This window comes from Rhodamnia argentea, chromosome 11 (assembly GCF_020921035.1).
Source record: "Rhodamnia argentea isolate NSW1041297 chromosome 11, ASM2092103v1, whole genome shotgun sequence".
NCBI classification, from domain to species: Eukaryota; Viridiplantae; Streptophyta; class Magnoliopsida; order Myrtales; family Myrtaceae; genus Rhodamnia; species Rhodamnia argentea.
The window spans coordinates 9,260,690-9,279,143 of NC_063160.1; positions in this window are offsets into that span (position 1 = coordinate 9,260,690).

The window sequence follows — 18,454 nt, forward strand, 5'->3', positions numbered from 1 at the left end:
GTGAGATTTGTTTACTAGGATTAGGAGGACAATCATGAGATAGCTTGCCTGAATCGAATGCCTCTACAAGGTCGTCTTCTTCACCTTCATGTTCTAATGAGTCCATATCCAGAACACTCGTCCTATCATTGGATTGTTGCCCTTCCATTGACATGTGAATTGATCACCTGAATAAAGAAAAACATAGATTAGATTGAAGGCATCTAATGCGAACATCAAAGTATAAAGGGCTAACAACATGGAGCGAAGAAATCAAGCATAACCATGAATTATTCGGTACATCTTCAAGCAATCATGAGATTCTAAAAGTTGACTATTCAAAACCTAATATTGTGATTCGAAGAGCAACTTCTCTAATGTTTATATTGATTATACTATTAAGTGATTATAGGTAAAAAGAGGCAATGAAGCGGAATTCCACCATCCAAAAAAAAAAAAAAAAAATATTCGCAATCCAAATTTGAAAGCAGAAGATTATGCCCAATTTCAAAGGCCAAAAAAACTAGAAAATTAATGATCTTCCATGGCTATTTCACCTGATGCTAAAAGGGCAAAATCTCACCTTTTTTAGTGCTTGAAAAAGGGAATTCACTAGGTTAGGGTTTTTGCGATGTATCGATACATAATTGCACGGTTCGTGAAGATTATGTAACCCTTGCAAATTGAGAACCGCTTTTCGAGGAAAAGAAAACGAAAATTTTTTGCCATTAAATGATTATGGGGTTTTTACCCGAAATCGACGCAAAAAAGTGAGGATGAAGGCAAGGAGAGGATGCGGTGAGAGGAGCGATGAGTCGACGGTAGGCGGGACCGTAAGAAGAGCAAGCGGAAAGGCGGAGGCGAGACGTGAGTGGAGAGACAACAAGGAGGCGCAAGTGGAGAGGATTTACGAAAATTAGGTTAACTAGTTCATGTTAACCGATTCTTTTTTTTTCTTTTTTATTATTGGATTATTTTGTTTGAAGTCAAATATTTCTAATTATTTTTATAATTTTATGAATCTCTATTTATATTTTGAATGGTCCGGTCCAGGCGGTTCGAACCGGCCCCATCCACCATGGACCCGGGGACCGGACAGCCCGGTCATCGGTTCCATTTATTGGGACTGGGGATCGGACCGCCCCCCTCAAGGACCGCACTAACCCGGCCGTCCCGGTCCGCTCTCGATTCGGTCCGGTTTGCACACCCCTAATTCGAAAATATGGTGGTCTGGGTCACATATACAAATTTTGAGCTCTATGTCATACCCTTTTCATCTATCTAATCCATTTTACTATTTCAGCTCAGACCTATTTAAGTTAAGAACAAACTTTCCAAACTCAAATCAAATCCACATTATCTTAGGGTGTATTTGTTTCACGAAAAATAAATGACTTATAAAGTATTTTTCTAAAAATGATCGGTTACAAAATTGAATGAAAGAAAAATTTTTCAACGTCTACGAAAAATTTCTAGACATATATTGCTATGGATAATTGAAATATTCTTCAATCGACTTGTCATTTTAGTTTTGTCTAAATCGACTAGTCATTAAAAAATAATATTTTTTAAATCGGTAACTTTATGTCAAACAAAACAAAATCTTAAAAATCATAACTATTTCTTATTTTTCGGCCTTCACTATTTTTTTTTTTTGTCGAATAAGGATTTGTTTTCTCATTAAGTAAAAGTCTGAGAGGACGAGATACATGCTTCAGAGCATAACAATTCTAAAAGACAAGTAGGGGGATAAGTAACCCAATTGGAAGGCAAATTTTTGTTGCGGTGGGCCTTAGCAACCCAATCCGCAACCTTATTACATTCTCTCCTGCAATGGGTCATCTTCAAATTTTGAAATAGTTTTCCACAAGCTTGGACTTCAGTGATAATCGCGCACTTCCCAGCTGACTTGATCTGTACCTTCGCTAATCGCCCACACCATATCAGTTTGGTCACTTTCTAGTTCAAGCTTCCGTTCCTTCTGCATCTTGAAAAATCTTAGGGTTTCAAGTACTGCTAATGCCTCCGCTTGAATCACCGAGGAAACTCGCACTGATCGAGCAAAACCGTCAATCAACCACCCTTGGCTGTCCCGGCACAGGCATGCTATGGCTCCCTGCCCTGTTTCTTCTACAAAAGATCCATCAACGTTAATCTTCAGTACGCCAGGGGGAGGAGGAGTCCAGCCCCGAGGTGAATCTGTTCCCTGAAGTGGTTTTTACTTTGTTTTCTCAGACCACCTGCTAAAATTCTTTCCAAGGGCTATCGCTGAGTCGATTATGTACTCCGGGTTCATGGTTTGAGCTCTAAACACCAGATTGTTGCGGGCTTTCCAGATCTGCCAAAGTATCAAAGCAAGGAGTTCGAAGGAGACTGAGGTATGTTTGAACTGGACTAGCCATTCCTCTATACGGGTCTGACCGAAAGGATCGATCTTGATGTTAACAGATGGGTCTTTCCAGATTTCCTCTGTCCAAGGCCACAAGAGGAAAATATGCTCAACAGATTCTGGGTGTTGTTGGCAAATCGCACATGTAGCCTCAGGTAACATCCTTCGTTTAAACAAGTTCTCTTTCGTTGCTAGAGCATTTTGGCATACTTGCCACATAAAGAATCTGATTTTGGGTGGGATGTTTGCTTGCCAAATTCTATTCCACAGTTCTCTAGGGGTTTGAAAAGAAGATGATGGTTGGTTTTGATTTGGGGTAGCTTTCTGTGTTCTGAAGTGATTGTAAGCACTTTTAACTGTAAATTCCCCTGTTTTGGTCGGCTTCCAAATCAGCTTGTCTTCTGGAAGTTGTAAGTTCAAGAGGACTGCCGAGATTTCCTGGATTGTTGTACAATGAAACAATTCATTTAACCTTTGTTCATTCCATCTCACTTCGCCTTCCATTATCAACTCCGAAACTCGAGTCGGATCGTCCCTGTTTGCAGGGCCCCAAATTAACCCTCTTGGAAGCCACTGGTCTTCTCTTATATTGATTTTCTCACCATTTCCAACCACCCATCTAATAGATTGGCTTATAACGTTTCTGCCCAAAATGAGACTTTGCCACCCCCAAGAAGGATGAGAACCTTTTCCAGCATGCAAAATATCTGTGTGGGGATAATAGAAACCTGTAAAAACTTGACTCCACAGAGAATGGGGGTTCTGAAACAGTCTCCATGCTTGCTTTCCCAACATCGCCTCATTGGATGTAATTAAGTCTCGAAAGCCTAAGCCTCCCTGATCCTTCCTAGCTTTAAGAGTCTCCCACTTTCTCCAGTGCAGCCCTGTTTTGTTTTCATTGTTTTTCCACCAGAATGCTGATATCTTCCGTTCTATGGAATTTTGAATATAGACATAGCATGCTGCGGTAGAGCTTGTACGATGGCCTTCACTGTCTGCTGGACTGCAATTCCATCAACATCCAATCATGACTTACCGAGACAGAATATGAGGTTGTGCCGTGAAACTGCCAAAAAGAAACAAACTTGAACATTCTCAATCCATAAACATGACACTGACCTCAGCCATTTCTATGCAGTAGGACATTCAACACAAAAAGAAAAAACACAGCAATTTAAATGACATTCGATCATTATAGAATTGCTAAACTCGTGCTTAAATGATTTGAAAATTGATCAGCATGACTTAATCCATGCCAATACACTTTCCGGTTTAGACAAAGACAAAACTGATTTACACTCAGTTCTCACGGACGTTTCCTCAACCGGGTGGGGAGCGTTTCATATTGACCATCATGCGTGCAGTATGAGGAGAGCATTTCAACTCAGATTGTTTTACATTCGTGACGACCAAAACGATTCCAATCCTAATCGCTTTCTAGACAGAGATCAACATCGACTTTGAACCCAAAATCATCTTTCAAAATAACAGAGATAAAATGTTTCAAATCTTACCTTATCGAGTAGAATTCCAATCACGACTGGCAGTGTCCGAGCATGTCGCCACTGATGACAATCTTAAACAACAGAACTGGTCGAACTACCTCAAGCGCTCCCGGCCAAAACAGGGACTAACAGAGCCCCTTTCTCGGTGATGACTGAGCTTAACCAGGAGGATTTTCTGGCCGCGATCTCCAGTTGAAATGACAATATAAGTTCTTGCAATGTTCCACCTGTGAGGATTAACGCGGATAACGAGTCTTGATTTGGGAGGAAAAAAGCTTTTTTCAATCCTTCAGTCGAAGAACAGAGGAATCCACAGTGTGCGCCGGCACCCGATGGGGTGACTTTTAGGGACGATTAATGGTGGCGTCCGACGGCAATAGAGAGATGAACCTGGCTTGATTTCGTAAGGCTTGAGTGAGGCCGGATGAATTGAACGGTCCGGCCTGCGTGATTGGGCTAGGTCCAACAAACCAGATCAAATTCAATTTCGGATTTTACCGCGTATTTAATTGTCAACTACAATTTAAAAAAATTCTAAATAAAGACTTGAAATGACTTTATCTTCTTAAATAAAGGCTTGACCAAGAATATTTTCGTCATTTTATGTTTTCTAAAATTCTATTCTTTTTTTTTTATTTTTTCTTTTCATTTTTGCTATTTCTTTTTTCTTTTCCCCTATTGAGGCTAGCGAGGGCTCAACTCTCGCCGACGCCTAGTGACCTCGCCCATGCGCTTGCCAATCGTGGGCAAGGCCCGCCTCCCCCATGTATGGTGAGGACCGGCCTCACCTTGCCCCTGCGTAGTCGACCCTCGCCTAGGCGAGGTCGACCCTCGATTTGCTCTTTGGGTGTCTCCATCTCTAGAATCTTCTTTGCGGTCTCGCACAAGGAACACATCAAGGGCGGGTTTCAAGCACCAGGTGAAGGAGAGAACGAAGGTGTAACACCCCAATATTTAGGGCCAGATTAAGCTTAGGGTTCAAACTAATTACGGATAATAGCCAAAGGGTCGAGATGAGCCACCAAAGAAAGAAATCACCTTCGATATGGATCATGGCTTGGTATAACAATCGACTATGCGATTAATTGAGAGTCGACTATGTGGCGACTATAAATCAAGTATGGATCGATGGTGAACAATCTTGTTTAGTCGCGAAACGCCCATAGGATCACCTTGAAGTTGACCATGGATTGATCCGTGGAACGATTCACAAGCCGACAAAGGTCGATAACTAAACTAGCCGTAGATTCGACGAAGGTCGATTTGTGTTAGAACCTTGTACTAGCCATGCACAAGTCAAGGACCGATCACCCTGGGCTGGGTAACGTGCTACTGGAACACTACGGATCGAGATGAACCAATCCCGCATCAATTTGAATGGGTCATGAGAGATAAACTCGATAGTGTTGGGCCATGCCCTCAGTTTAGGAACGGGTGATTCCAATCCCGAACCGAGACAAATGGAGTGGCTCTTGACACGATAGGCAACGAGACACAATCTTGAGCGTGCCAAACATGGTTACGCCCCTTGATGTGCTCGGTCATAAGCCAAATTGCTCAAGAAGAAGAGATAGTTCGCCATTGGCTTGTTTAGACGCCTAAAATAGAGGGATCGTTTAGATATTCTGATAGCTTGATAGATAGCACTTTTAGAGTCTTAGAGCAATGAATAAGAGATCGATTGCTAGAGATCTTACCCAATTAAATAGAATGTCCAAATTGCCATTAGTGTTTGTCACGGATGGCATCTATGGAATAGAAATGGTAATTTAGAAACCCTCTTGATTGGGTGACACCAAGGAGTACTGAAATTTATAGGTTAAATTTCTATTTTAAGTGAAAAATAAGATAAAAGAAATAGTCCTTTTATATATATAGTAGGCGTGTAAAGTATAGAGAAAAGAAATGAAATATTCGATTATGGAAATATGTCATTAAGACCTAAATATTATAAGATTATAGAATAGACAAATGGATTATTTAAGAATAAGACACGTGGCATCTAGAATATTCTCAATTATTAAAAAAAATTAAGTGTAAAAGATTTGCTTGAAGAACAAGTTGACACATAAAGACAAAATAGGATTAAAAAAAGATTGGCTTGGAGAACAAGCTAGTAAATAAAGACGAAATTGGCTTAGAGAGCAAGTCAGAATTAGAAAGCGACATGTGGAAAGACCATAGGACAAATTTGACTTGGGGAATAGGTCAAAAATAAAATAAGAAATATAATATAATTCTAGCTTGAGGAACAAGTCAAGCATAACAAGACAAAATTGCGTTAGAAAAAGTAACCTAGGATATTAGAATACTCTAGATTAGCCATGTGGCAATATCAAATAGTATATCTAGACTATTCCATATCAATAATTTATGTAGAAAAGATCAAAAGAAATTAATATTGCTATAATCAATAGATTTAAATAAGAAAAATAAAAATGATATAAAATACACTAGAGTAGGCGTGAACTAGGAGGAGGCTTCTAGAGCCTAAATGGTCTTAAGTGGCATAATAAAATGATGACACATAGTAGAACTTGGGCAACAAGTAGCAAGAAATTAAAATGAAAAATATAACTAGATAGAAAAAGGATAAGTGTCCTAATAGAGAAATCTAGAATGCAAAGGTATCGTACTCACTTGGTTCTTGGAAATATTGTGAGAAGCTAATAATTGAGAAGAAAATGACAAACTTAAGACACCTAAGCATATAATAATTAAATAGCAAGAGTGGTGGGGCTTATAAATAGCACAAGGGCCATTACATTTGCACTTTTCTCCTCAAAAAAATTCGGCCACCTCTCTCTCTCTCTCTCTCTCTCTCTCTCTCTCTCATTTTCGGCCACCAAGCACAACTACAAGCCGCCCTCAAGATCGCACACGCACGAGACAACCAACTATTTCTTTTATTTGCTACGTTTATCTATGGGAAGTAAGTGATATCTAACCCTTATCTAGGCCGTAAAGTTTTAGCTACTCTAATGTTTGCTTGACAAGTATATGTTATGTTGGCCAAGGACTAAGTGCCACACGATAACGCGAGTCTCGTGGGGGCCACCTCTAAAACTTTAAACCAATGTAATGCATGCTCTCCTTGGTCTTGTTACATTTGGTGGTGAGATGAGATGATATGATATGATATGATATGATATATGCCTCATTCGCAAGAATGAGAGAGCCTCGCGCATATATGAAAAGGGTGGATCCACATAACATGATATGATAAGATATGTGTACACGCCTCATCTACAAGGGTGAGTGGGCCTTAAAAAGTGTGCAATATGATATGAAAAGTGGAGATGTTATGCATATATGAAAAGGAATCGGAAACGATTTGTATATAATATGGTTGTTTGCATTATGAATTGTACCTTTAACTTGCTTCCTATGTTTGGTTTAGATATTCACTTATCGAGATAGTTGTATCTCACTCCTTATCTTTTCAGATTTGTAGGTAATGGTTAGTCCTCCTTCTTGTTTTGGTATTGTTATGTCCATGGAAGTCTCTTGTTTTGATGTTGTGTCCATGGAATAAGAAGTAACTCTTAGATGCTACGTGCCTCCCGTATGGGTGGATGAGGGTTACCACTTGTAGATTGAAAAGCAAAATAAAGATGAAGCTCTTTTGGTTGAGAAAAGTATAGCATGAAGATGGACAACGGGTACCATAGGCGACCATCTACATGGAGGAGTTTTTCAAAGCCCAAAGGCAACTTTTTTGGGCATCTCATCAAACTGAAGTAGTCACCCAAACCTATGAAGCATATGTGTTAGAAAGACTTAAAAGTCATATATAAATGTTATGTTAAGAAATGAAGAATGATATAATGTAGAAGTGTCTTTCCTAGTTGACCAACTCAATGGATAGTTTATAAATCAATCGCTTCTACATGTGACACATAATTTAAGAAGATGACAATTAATAAGGCTCGATTATGAGGACGGTGTACCTAGGACACCATATGTCCTTCCCCGCAACGTCACTACTTCGCAATCCTCGTACGGTCTCGGGTTATAAACGGTGTAAAGCCGTAGCTCCCTTGAAGAGATTCAAGAGACCAAGAACCTAAAGGAGCGTACGCCTCCTATCCCGTATACGAGGGTCGGGTCGGGTCGGGTCGGGGACGTCACAGAAGGAGCTCAAGGACTCGTGCTCGCCCCCGCCGGTCCCAACAGAAAAAAAAGAGAATTAGCAAAATGAAAAGAAAAAAGAAAAAAAGGAAAAAAAATTAAAATTTTAGAAATATAAAATGACAAAAATACCTTTGGTTTGGCCTTTTTTTTTAAACAATGAAGGCACTTTATGCCTTTCTTTAAAATAAGATCCATTACATATCCTTATTTGAGAAAATGAGGTCACTTCATGCCCTTATTTAGAATTTTCCCATTAAAATTTAGATATTAACGAGTTTATCATCCATTCAACCCAAAAAAAAAAAAAATGAGTTTATCATCCACAACGAACAGAGATGCATTGATATGGTTGAAGAAAACTAAATTTAAGCCAAATAAGCTGAGTCATTACACTACTGGTGTAAAAAGTTTTTTATCGAGCAGCCGATCCTTGATTTGATGGTTAATAACATCGCTTGTGTTCTAATTTTTTGACTAAATTATCAGCCAAAACCGAACCAAGCCCTATAGTTTTCTCAGTGAAATTTTGTTTCGAATCAAAAGACTTTTTATTTTTATCCCTTGTGTAGGTTTTTTCCTCATTTATTACTCACAATTTCACGTAAATCATGTAACGACAGTAGACTCGGAAGGAAATAAACGATGCTCGTCACAAATCACATATATACTATATAGAATAAAAATATCAACTGATTTCAAACATAAAACAATAAGCCACTTCAAACATCAATTAGTTAGATTAGTTTTAAAAAAATTGACTTATTACAATTTAGAAATTTTGTCGATGTATAATTGAATTTAGGCTTAATACAACGAAAAATCTCAAATTAGTACACATGTGATAAATTTACCCCAAATTAAATTTTTTACCACAAAAAATCCTAAACTGATATACTTGTGATAAATTTATCTTACATTAATTTTCATCAAATTTTACTATCAAATTGCTGAGTTGAATGACACGTGACAATTGACGAGTGTACTAATTTGGCTTTTTTACTCTCCGTTTGTTGCAAGTGTAATAGTTTGAAGTCTTTAGTGTTATTTACCTAATTTAACGGAAACGAACGAATGAAAAATTTGTCACAGCTATACCAGTTTGGAGTTTTTTATGGTTGAAAAATTAATTTAGAATAAATTTGCCACGCATATACCGGTTTGAAATTTTCAGTGGTCAATAGTTCAGAGTAAATTTGTCATAAATGTATCAGTTTGAAATTTTTCGTAGTATTAACTCTTAAATTTATATCTTATTGTTGACATCATGACACAAGTTCACAATTGGTCATCGCACATTCACCTAGAGTAGTTATAACAATCACAAAGGCTTCGTTTGGTTCATCATTTGTAGAAAATCTTTGGAGAAATGTGAAGGCCTTACCAAAGGGCTTTAGTGAATTGCAAATATTGTTTGGTAAGCTGTACTTGAAAAGTGCCTTGGGATGCAACTTTGGGAAAAATGTTGTTTGGTGAACATATATTTGCAAAGTCCTTTGGTGTGACCAAGGTAAATCTTTTAATTTTAATTTGTTAAAAATTGAAAAAAACATTAACTTTAACTTTGGCTGCTACTGAATGTTATCCGAAAATCAATAACTTCAATAGTGGAAAAGACTTTTATCCACGCCCGAGATGTCTTCTTACAAGCACAAACGAAAAAGGAAAATCAAAAGCATTAGACCCTAGATCATAATTGGTGGATAATTTGGCTGTTCCATAATGTTATCCGAAAATCGTCATCCAAGGAACTTGAAATAAATGATGAATCTGTTGATTACAGTAACCAAATGGACAGACCAACAGCAAATGTCTCTTGAGACCACCTCCATTTTAGCAGGTCATCATGAGTCGGTAAGATGCTTCTCATGACCTCCATCGTTTTAGCGGGTCATGAGTCAGCCGAGAATGTCTCTTGAGACCACCATCGTTTAGCGGGACATCATGAGTCCGTAAAATGTCTCTTGCGACCTTCTCCGTTTTAGTAGGTCTTTCCGTATATATGCTATCATCGTATTAGCATGAATGCAAGAGATGATGTGATGCTTGAAACTTGCCACTGCAGACACAAAAATGAGTGTGATACAAACCTTATTAGTATGTACACAAAAGGATTATGTCACGCGAAACCTTATCAGCATGATCATAAAACAAATATGTTGCACGAGCCTTATTAGTGCGAACACATATAGAGGTTGTGTCGTACAAATCTTATCGGTACGGACACGGAGAGGGATTTAAAGTGACGACCAAGGTCGATTTTGGTAAGGGTTCGATAAACTTACCTGGATTTTCTAAGCAATTGTTAAGTAATGGCTAGGTTGGCTGCATCATACCTATTCATTTACTTAAAATGGAGCTGCAAATAATCATGCTCATGCAATACCGTGAGTAAGAACTAGCTCACATTACCAAGTTTTCACTAGAGAATTTATCAATGAGAAAAACTGTTTGATCCTTTTGATAAATCTGATCAAATTGAATGAGAAAATTTTGAGTCGGACATGACTTTTCACTCACTCTTATGAAAAGGTTCGGGTTGAAGGTATACTTACCCGAAGATTTGGAGGATTACCCGGTGGATGGACATTTGCCGGGAAGGTTTGTTTATTTAATGACCATCGGATGAATTTCGAGACCTCGGGAGGTGACTCAAACATTAGAACTGCGTTACCTTGAATGTAATTTGAATGAGGCATTTCGGTCCCAAAGGGCTTTCTCTCACTCTTGAGAAAAGCTATTTATCTTGACTGCAGGATTCAATCGCACTCGACAAGGATCTGATTAATCTTGCAATTGGTACGATCGATCCGATCGGGAGGTCTTAATGAGGACCGTAATGAGGGCTAGGCTAAAAGTTCACAAAGGAGACTCCAGTTAAGTCAAGGCTATTTAAATGAATTTCTTCATCATCTATTCCGGGTTTACAAGTCAAGAACCCCGCAAAAATGAGAGAGAAATAATTTTGCTCGAACTTCTTCGAGTGATGCTTAAAATCATTGAACTCTACGTTAACTCAAGTGCCATAGTCAGAAAAGACTTTAGAAGGGTTGTAACGTAGGTTATGATTTGGGGACTTGGAAAATAAAGGATTCGTTTTGGCTTAAAAAATTGTATGAGAAGCGGCTTGATGTTGGTGACCATTGCAATCTTGTCACCGATCTTGGCCTTTTGGAGTGCCACCATTGCTTTGAGGATGGTATGAACTGAGGATTGCATTTTGCAATTTGACACTTAATGGGAACCCCTCTTGAAATGTACAAGAGAATTGTGCATTCAAATTTATATGTGTTCTACAAATGAACGATGAATTGAATGGACATTGGCCTTACTTTTGGTAGGCACTTTGCTTTTTAAATGCCCAAGAATTTTCTGTAGAATCAACCTTTGCTCTCTTTTTTTTTTCACTCCCACCTCTATTTTATTGCTGCAATTTTCAGTATCTTGATGAGTTCATTCGGGAATTTTCTGTTGATCCGACTTTTCAAGTCCTACTCAAAGATGGGCCGTATTTGCTTTGGGACAACAATGGTCACCAATAAGGGCTTTTAGAAATGAATTTGTAGGCTCAAATGGGTTGTGCAAATGGATATAAATGTGTAGGATAGATGACATATGCTCTTCGTCATCCTAAGGTACTTGAATTAAAGCGCGAGTACAATGCAAAGGAACACCCGAAGATTGATGTTAGTCTAAGTAAGAAAATTTCTAATCATTTACCTCATGATGCTAATGGAATTATATATGTTTTGCCCCAATGTGGGGTGGTTCTTGATAGGGTTGTAGAAATGGAACCTCCGCTTAAATGGGTTAATCAACGGATAACCCGTAGTGTTTAGGATAGACAAATGAACGCCTCCATCACTTCGGTTAACGTACCTTTCGCGAGAAAACTCTTTACCTTGTGGAGTGTGGAATTTAGACACCGTTCATCTCGCTTGAAAAAATGGGATGTGTTTGGAAAAGGATTGCCTTTCATCATTCTGTCCTACCCCATTCTATACATTTGATGTATCTTATGCGATTCATGCTCCTTATTTAGAGTTGGTAAATTAAACATGATGAACAATCATGCATAAACCATACAATGTATGAGTGTTTTTGAGCATACAAAATGCAGTAACTTTTTATCTTGGCGAACAGAATTCGCAAGCACGCAAGAAAATTCTTAGGGGCGTGGATCGTGAGTTGCCCCTGTTCGTGCAAATGAGTTGCAAAACTTTGTTGTCTACTTCGAGACATGAGATTGTCAAAGGCTCCAAGAATTTTTCATTTCATTGATTTTTAGGGAGGATGGATACTTCCTTATCTGGACAAGCAGTGACCCCTGTAAAAATCAAAAGGGAAAGCGTCAATGTACGTCTCATGTTATAAAAGAATTGAAATAATACCGCTTCACCCTTGTACGTATTTCTTGCGAACTTTGAATTGAAAAGATTGGCTCATCTGGATAGGATTATATGTCCGGGATGTTATCTCTCCAGGTTCTGTAACCATCTAGGCCGAACTTCGACCGGTAATAGATCGCCAAGCAAAAATTTTTGTTATTAATCTTTGTACATTGATGCTAAATCCCGGGATCAAACCCGGGGCGTCTCGGATCACTATCATTCCCCCAACCACTAGGCCGTAGTGTTGGCGTCCGTGGATGGTTCGCTTTTTGCTATATTATTCTCAAAGCGGTTGGCAATCCCTCGTCGAGAATGAAATAAGTTTAAATTAGAGTTTGAAACGACATGGAAGCCAATTAGAGCGATAATGAGTTACCCATCTTCTAGCCCGCTTGGGCTTTTATTTGTATTCTCCCATGCGAGGCTATTCAGAACCTCTCTTTACGGCATTCGGGGGCATCATCCATAAATTGATTTGCTACAAGTCCGGCTTAACAAGGAACTTACGCATTCGATAAGAGAAGAGAAAATTTTCCCTTTACCTTTGGATAAATTCTAGATACCTAGAAAGTAAGAAAACCATCCCACGCAGGGGATCCATACATGGAATTAAAGGTGCATTCATGCAAGATTGGTTCTGCCTCTTTTGGTGGCCACTCCAATGGTCAGCTGATTTTGTCTTGGATCAATCACCAACGATCGTTGTTTGAGGACCCATAATCGCCCGCTTCGAATCACGGCTCCGGAGGTCCTTCGGTTTCGAACCGGCTAATCAGGGTGGCAAGCTCATCATCAAAGTAATCTTCTGATTCTTCGAGCAATTGATGCTCAAATTGGGTATTGTTACTTGCTAACACCGGCGACAGATTTCTCACTCTGTTTTCATCATGAGTAGTCCGATTCCTTGAGTTTGAGCCTTCGCCATTGCCCGAGAACTCGTAGGGATGATCAATTGGTCCGTTGCTAGAAACGCCAGCGGAAGGTTGGTCCAGCCGGTATTCTTGATTGATATTGGGAAGTGGCTAGGTACTTCTTACTCCGTAGGTATTCCCGGTATTCATTCTCGAATCGGCTCTGTTCAGGCTACCTTGGTTCCAAGCTGCATTGTGCTTCTTCAGTTTTTCTCTAAATCTTTGAAGGTGATTCGTGACACTTCGTATAGTGAGTCCGTTTACCTTCATTATTTCGAGTATCGCCGTTAGTCGTGCTGAATTGATTCCTAGCTCACAAACCGCGCCAATGAATTTAGAATGAAGCTCGGTAGTCCAAAAGGGCCTTGCTTTCTTGCCGACAAAATCATTGTCGTTAGCTCGGCCATCGTTCTTTTGTTCGAATAAATGCTTCCATACAACATGCTGCCAAATGTTTTAGAGTGCTTGAACGTAGACCGGCTTCTCTAGGAAGTCTCAAGCCCCATGCAATATGGCCCTCGTTATGAACCGCCGATCATCACTTGTTGATGCTACGACGACCAGTATGGCCAACTCATGATCAATGATCTTCGGGAGACCGAGACAGTCCATGTTGATCCCTACCATGGCTGCGACGACGATGTTAAAATCTTATTTATTCCGCCTTAGCATTTCTAAGGCTTCTGTTGCTTTTGCATAAGTTGAAACCCAGTACATGCATCTTCTCAGCATAGCAACGAGGACCGAGAGGGAAACGGGATTGCCATCAATGGCCATGACTCGCAGATCCTTAAGATAGGAAACTTCATATATTTCCGCCCGGTCGAATGCATACTTTTTTTCTTTACTAATCCTCCGTATGTTTACATACCGAGGATGGGTATTTCGACCGGGGACCGGGATGTGATACGTGGTGGTCTCAAAGGATGAGAATCGATTTAAGCGATTCGCAAATCTTAGGCAAAAGGCTTGGCGAAAGAACTACCTTTAGATGTTTTTGGACTTACAAAAATAAATTGCTCGAAAATTACAAAAGTGATGAGGGCCTTTCATGATGGGTTCTCGCTTTCTCTATGAAAGAAGATAGCTTTTTTTCTCCGTTTTAGGTTTTAATGCCTTGGGTCTATTTCGTAATGATTCTTACCTCCCACTCAATTTGTCATCTTCCTTCTTTTCCGATGTGGAGGGGCCCTTAAATCTTTTCACTTTCCCTATGAAGGAGGCAGCTATTCCTCTCCTCAAATCTTTTCGCATTTCCCTATGTGAAGACTTTTCATGCTTTTCTTTACGGCGTTCGGTCTAATCTGACTAGGAATTCACGCATTTAAGCATGACAATGCTCATGGAACTCTAGGCGTAAAAAAACAATATCCCGCATGGGGGACTTTGTAACAAACAGTACATTCATTCGTGCATGTCCCTATTTCTCTTAAGGGTTCATAGGAATCGGCCGGTGGTGCTCCGAATTAGGTACAAAAGAGCGATATTTGTCATCTTCCTTCTTTTCCGATGTAGAGGGGCCCTTAAATCTTTTCACTTTCCCTATGAAGGAGGCAGCTATTCCTCTCCTCAAATATTTTCACATTCCCCTATGTGAAGACTTTTCATGCTTTTCTTTACAGCGTTCGGTCTAATCTGACTAGGAATTCACGCATTTAAGCATGACAATGCTCGTGGGTAGCACTGTTCTTTGTCCCTGGATTAACTCTAGGCGTAAAAGAAGAATGTCCCGCATGGGGGACTTTGTAACAAACAGTACATTCATTCGTGCATGTCCCTATTTCTCTTGAGGGTTCATAGGAATCGGCCGGTGGTGCTCCGAATTAGGTACAAAAGAGCGATATTTTGAGGGCCCATAATCAATAGCTCAAGCTTCATGTAGGTTACTGATTCGGAGTTCCATCGGTATTGAACTAGTCCACCGTGATAATAAGCCCGTCATCAAGAAAGCTCCAATCATAGTGGTGTTTATCTCTTTTCTCGAAGGGCATCGGTTCTACCTTCGTAAGATCGATTTCTCGGGATGTATTTCCAACAAAATCTGATTGCGTGAGAAATTGCTTTGGGGGATGAGCTGATAAATGAGCATTTTCAACGCTCGGATGAGGCTCATCAAGGGACACTTCACCAAGGGTGATGGACCGCCACGATTAAGGCAAGTGGCGCTGTTAGGAGCGTCCCTATACCTCTTGTTCTCTACTTGGAGCTTTTCATTCTCCTCCTTTAGAAACACAAGTTCATGGCATTTACGTTGAACTTTCAATTGGGTTTTCTTATTTTGAAACCAATACTTGACCTTTAAAGGTTCTAACCCTAGCCGCTGGCCTAGTTCATTTCTTCGTTCCTTATCCAGGGAAGGGCACTCCTTGAAGGAAGCTTCAAGCTCTTGGATTTGATTCTGAGTGTAGCAATGGTGATGTTTTCTTTTATGGTGATGACCACCACCGCTGTTGTTGTTGTTGTAATTGAAATCTTGAACATTGTTGCTAGAAGGATCGAGTTCCATGGTTTCGGCGTCGGATTTGGTCTTGAAATCTTCAATGTCTCTTAGCGGTTTGCTCCTAGAGATGTCTAGGTTAGTAGCTTTTGGTAAATGACGATAGCCTTTAAACGCGTTGGACTGAAGTATCTCTGACTAACTTTTGCTCACTCAAGGTTCTTTACTGCCCGTTGTGTGCTCACCCTCTCTGAAATTTTTTTGAGGTGTCGTGCATGTTCTGAAATCTTCCTTTTAACGTGGATGAAAACTACCAAGCCGGTGCTTCTCCCAAGATTTCGTGTTTCCCGCTCGGTCTTCTTTTCCTTTCAACGTGGTAGGCCTTAAATCTTTTTCGTAGGAGTAGGCTTGTCTCTCTTAATTTTTCAATTATGGCGGGACCCTTAAGTCGTTTCGCAACTTTTTGAATTTGTGAGGCTCGAGATAGTAGATCCATGATTTACGGATGAAATGCCCGTAGTTTTACCCAAATAATTAACTCGGCCCCATGAGAATTATTGCTACGACTTTTCCTGCTCTTTAAATTAGGATTTAACGCCGAGACGATTAACGCTTTCATATCTTCGTCTTCAACCTTCTAATCACTCTTTTGCATCAACCCTTTTCCGATTGCTGCAACAAAAATGGCCTCCTTCCCCGCACACATTTTCTCGGCCAAAGTTTTGGCCAAATGGGAGAAACTTTATAATCTCCCGGGCCAAGGCTACTCTTATATAGCCAATCATCCGGAGGCCGAAGCTGAAATCCATCTTATGTTTACGGATATGGACACCGTTTCTATTGAAGGTACCAAGTTAGAAGAGGAATACGGGATCTTCCCGATTCTCTTCACTAACTTCTTGGAAGCTTACTATCTCGCTCATCGAGAGGTTACCTTGGCCCATATCGTGAGAGCTCGCTATGAGGATCGGTCTCGCAGCTTGGTGTTAGCCAATCTTGTAGCCGACAATCATAAGAAGGCCATTGACTATGCTAATGAATAGGTCTCACTGTTGATTCGTGAGAGGGGGAACTTGGTAGAACGTTTGGCTCTGTCCCGGACCGTCTTTGAGCACGATCCACTCAATATTGTTTTGAGATTTCAATGTTCATGGCTGGAAGAAAGGCTTGACGATTTGACCATGGATATAGCCCGTAGGTGAATATTGATCCGGGACCTGGAATTCGTTGCCGAATATCACGAGGACAAAGTAGCTAGGCTTAAAGAGAAATGTGAGCTCCTTCTTTTTAAGCTTGTGGATCTCGATTTGTGGAGTGATCGGTGCCGACAGAGCATCAATAGTATGGAGAGTCAGTTAAACTCCTTTGTGATGCTCATTAGGGCTCGGTTTGGCTTTACATTTCCACCCGATGATCTGTTTGTAAGGTTCCTTGCTAAATGAAATGAATGAAAGTTTTTGCTCGTTTGCAACTTGCTTTCGTATTATTCCATCTTCCATATGCTGACAGATTGAAGAATCTCTTTACCTGCCTTTTTACTTTCCTTATTTCATCTTGATCTTCATATTTTTTTCGGGAGATAACCCCTTTACTCCGTGAGTATGTGAATCTCACGTTTCTCATTTTAGGGATTACGATATAGGTCGTGTATGGCTTGATTCTCGTTGTCTTGATGATCAATTCGATTGGGATAGAGAGACTCCCATATTCAAAACAATCTCTCAGCAAAGAGGAAGCAAACAAATGCCCGAATGTGAACAACTCGCAAATCTGCCTTAATATTAGAACTTGATCATGAAAATGTCAGAGCAAATCAAGTATAATATTTCTTTACAACATTAGAATTAATCGGGTTGATAAAGACACGACCATCCATCTCTCGCTAGAATCGAGCACCACTAGGGAGCATCTTCTTCACGATATATGGGCCACCATAGCTCGGAGCGAACTTCCCTTCTAGGAGTGGGACTATTGGCAACAATTTCCATAAGACAAGGTCATTGATCCGAAAATATCGAGGTCGAACTTTTTTGTTGAAGGATTTAGCAACCCTCTATTGATAGCACTGGCCACGATATACAACCTTAAGTCTCTTTTCATCGATCAGATTCAATTGGTCCGTCCTCTGTTGGATCCAATCAGCTTCGATCGACTTAACTTGAGATAGTATACGTAAGGAAGGAATCTCCACTTCAATTGGTAAAACAGCCTCCATCCCGTATACAAGAGAATACGGGGTTGCCCCGGTAGATGTTTGGATCGAGGTTCGATACGCCATAAGTGCAAATGGTAATCTCTCATGCCAACAGCAATAATTTTCAGCCGTCTTAGCTAAGATTTTCTTAATGTTCTTATTAGCGGCTTCTACTACTCCATTCATCTAAGGAAGGTATGGGGAAGAATTCAGATCTTGGATCTTGAATTTTTTGAACAACTCATCCATTAGCTTGTTGTTCAAGTTCGAGCCATTGTCGGTGATTATGGTTTCGGGTGAACCGTATCGAGCAATGATATCTCGGCGGATAAATTTTACGTTGTTTTGTGCCGTGACCACTAAATAGGATGCAGCTTTGATCCATTTGGAAAAATAGTCAATTGTCACCAAGATGAATCGATGCCCATTGGATGCTTTAGGGTTGATGTGGCCGATAACATCAATGCCCCACATAGAAAACGGCCATGGTTCGGATAAGCGATGTAATTCGTTTGGA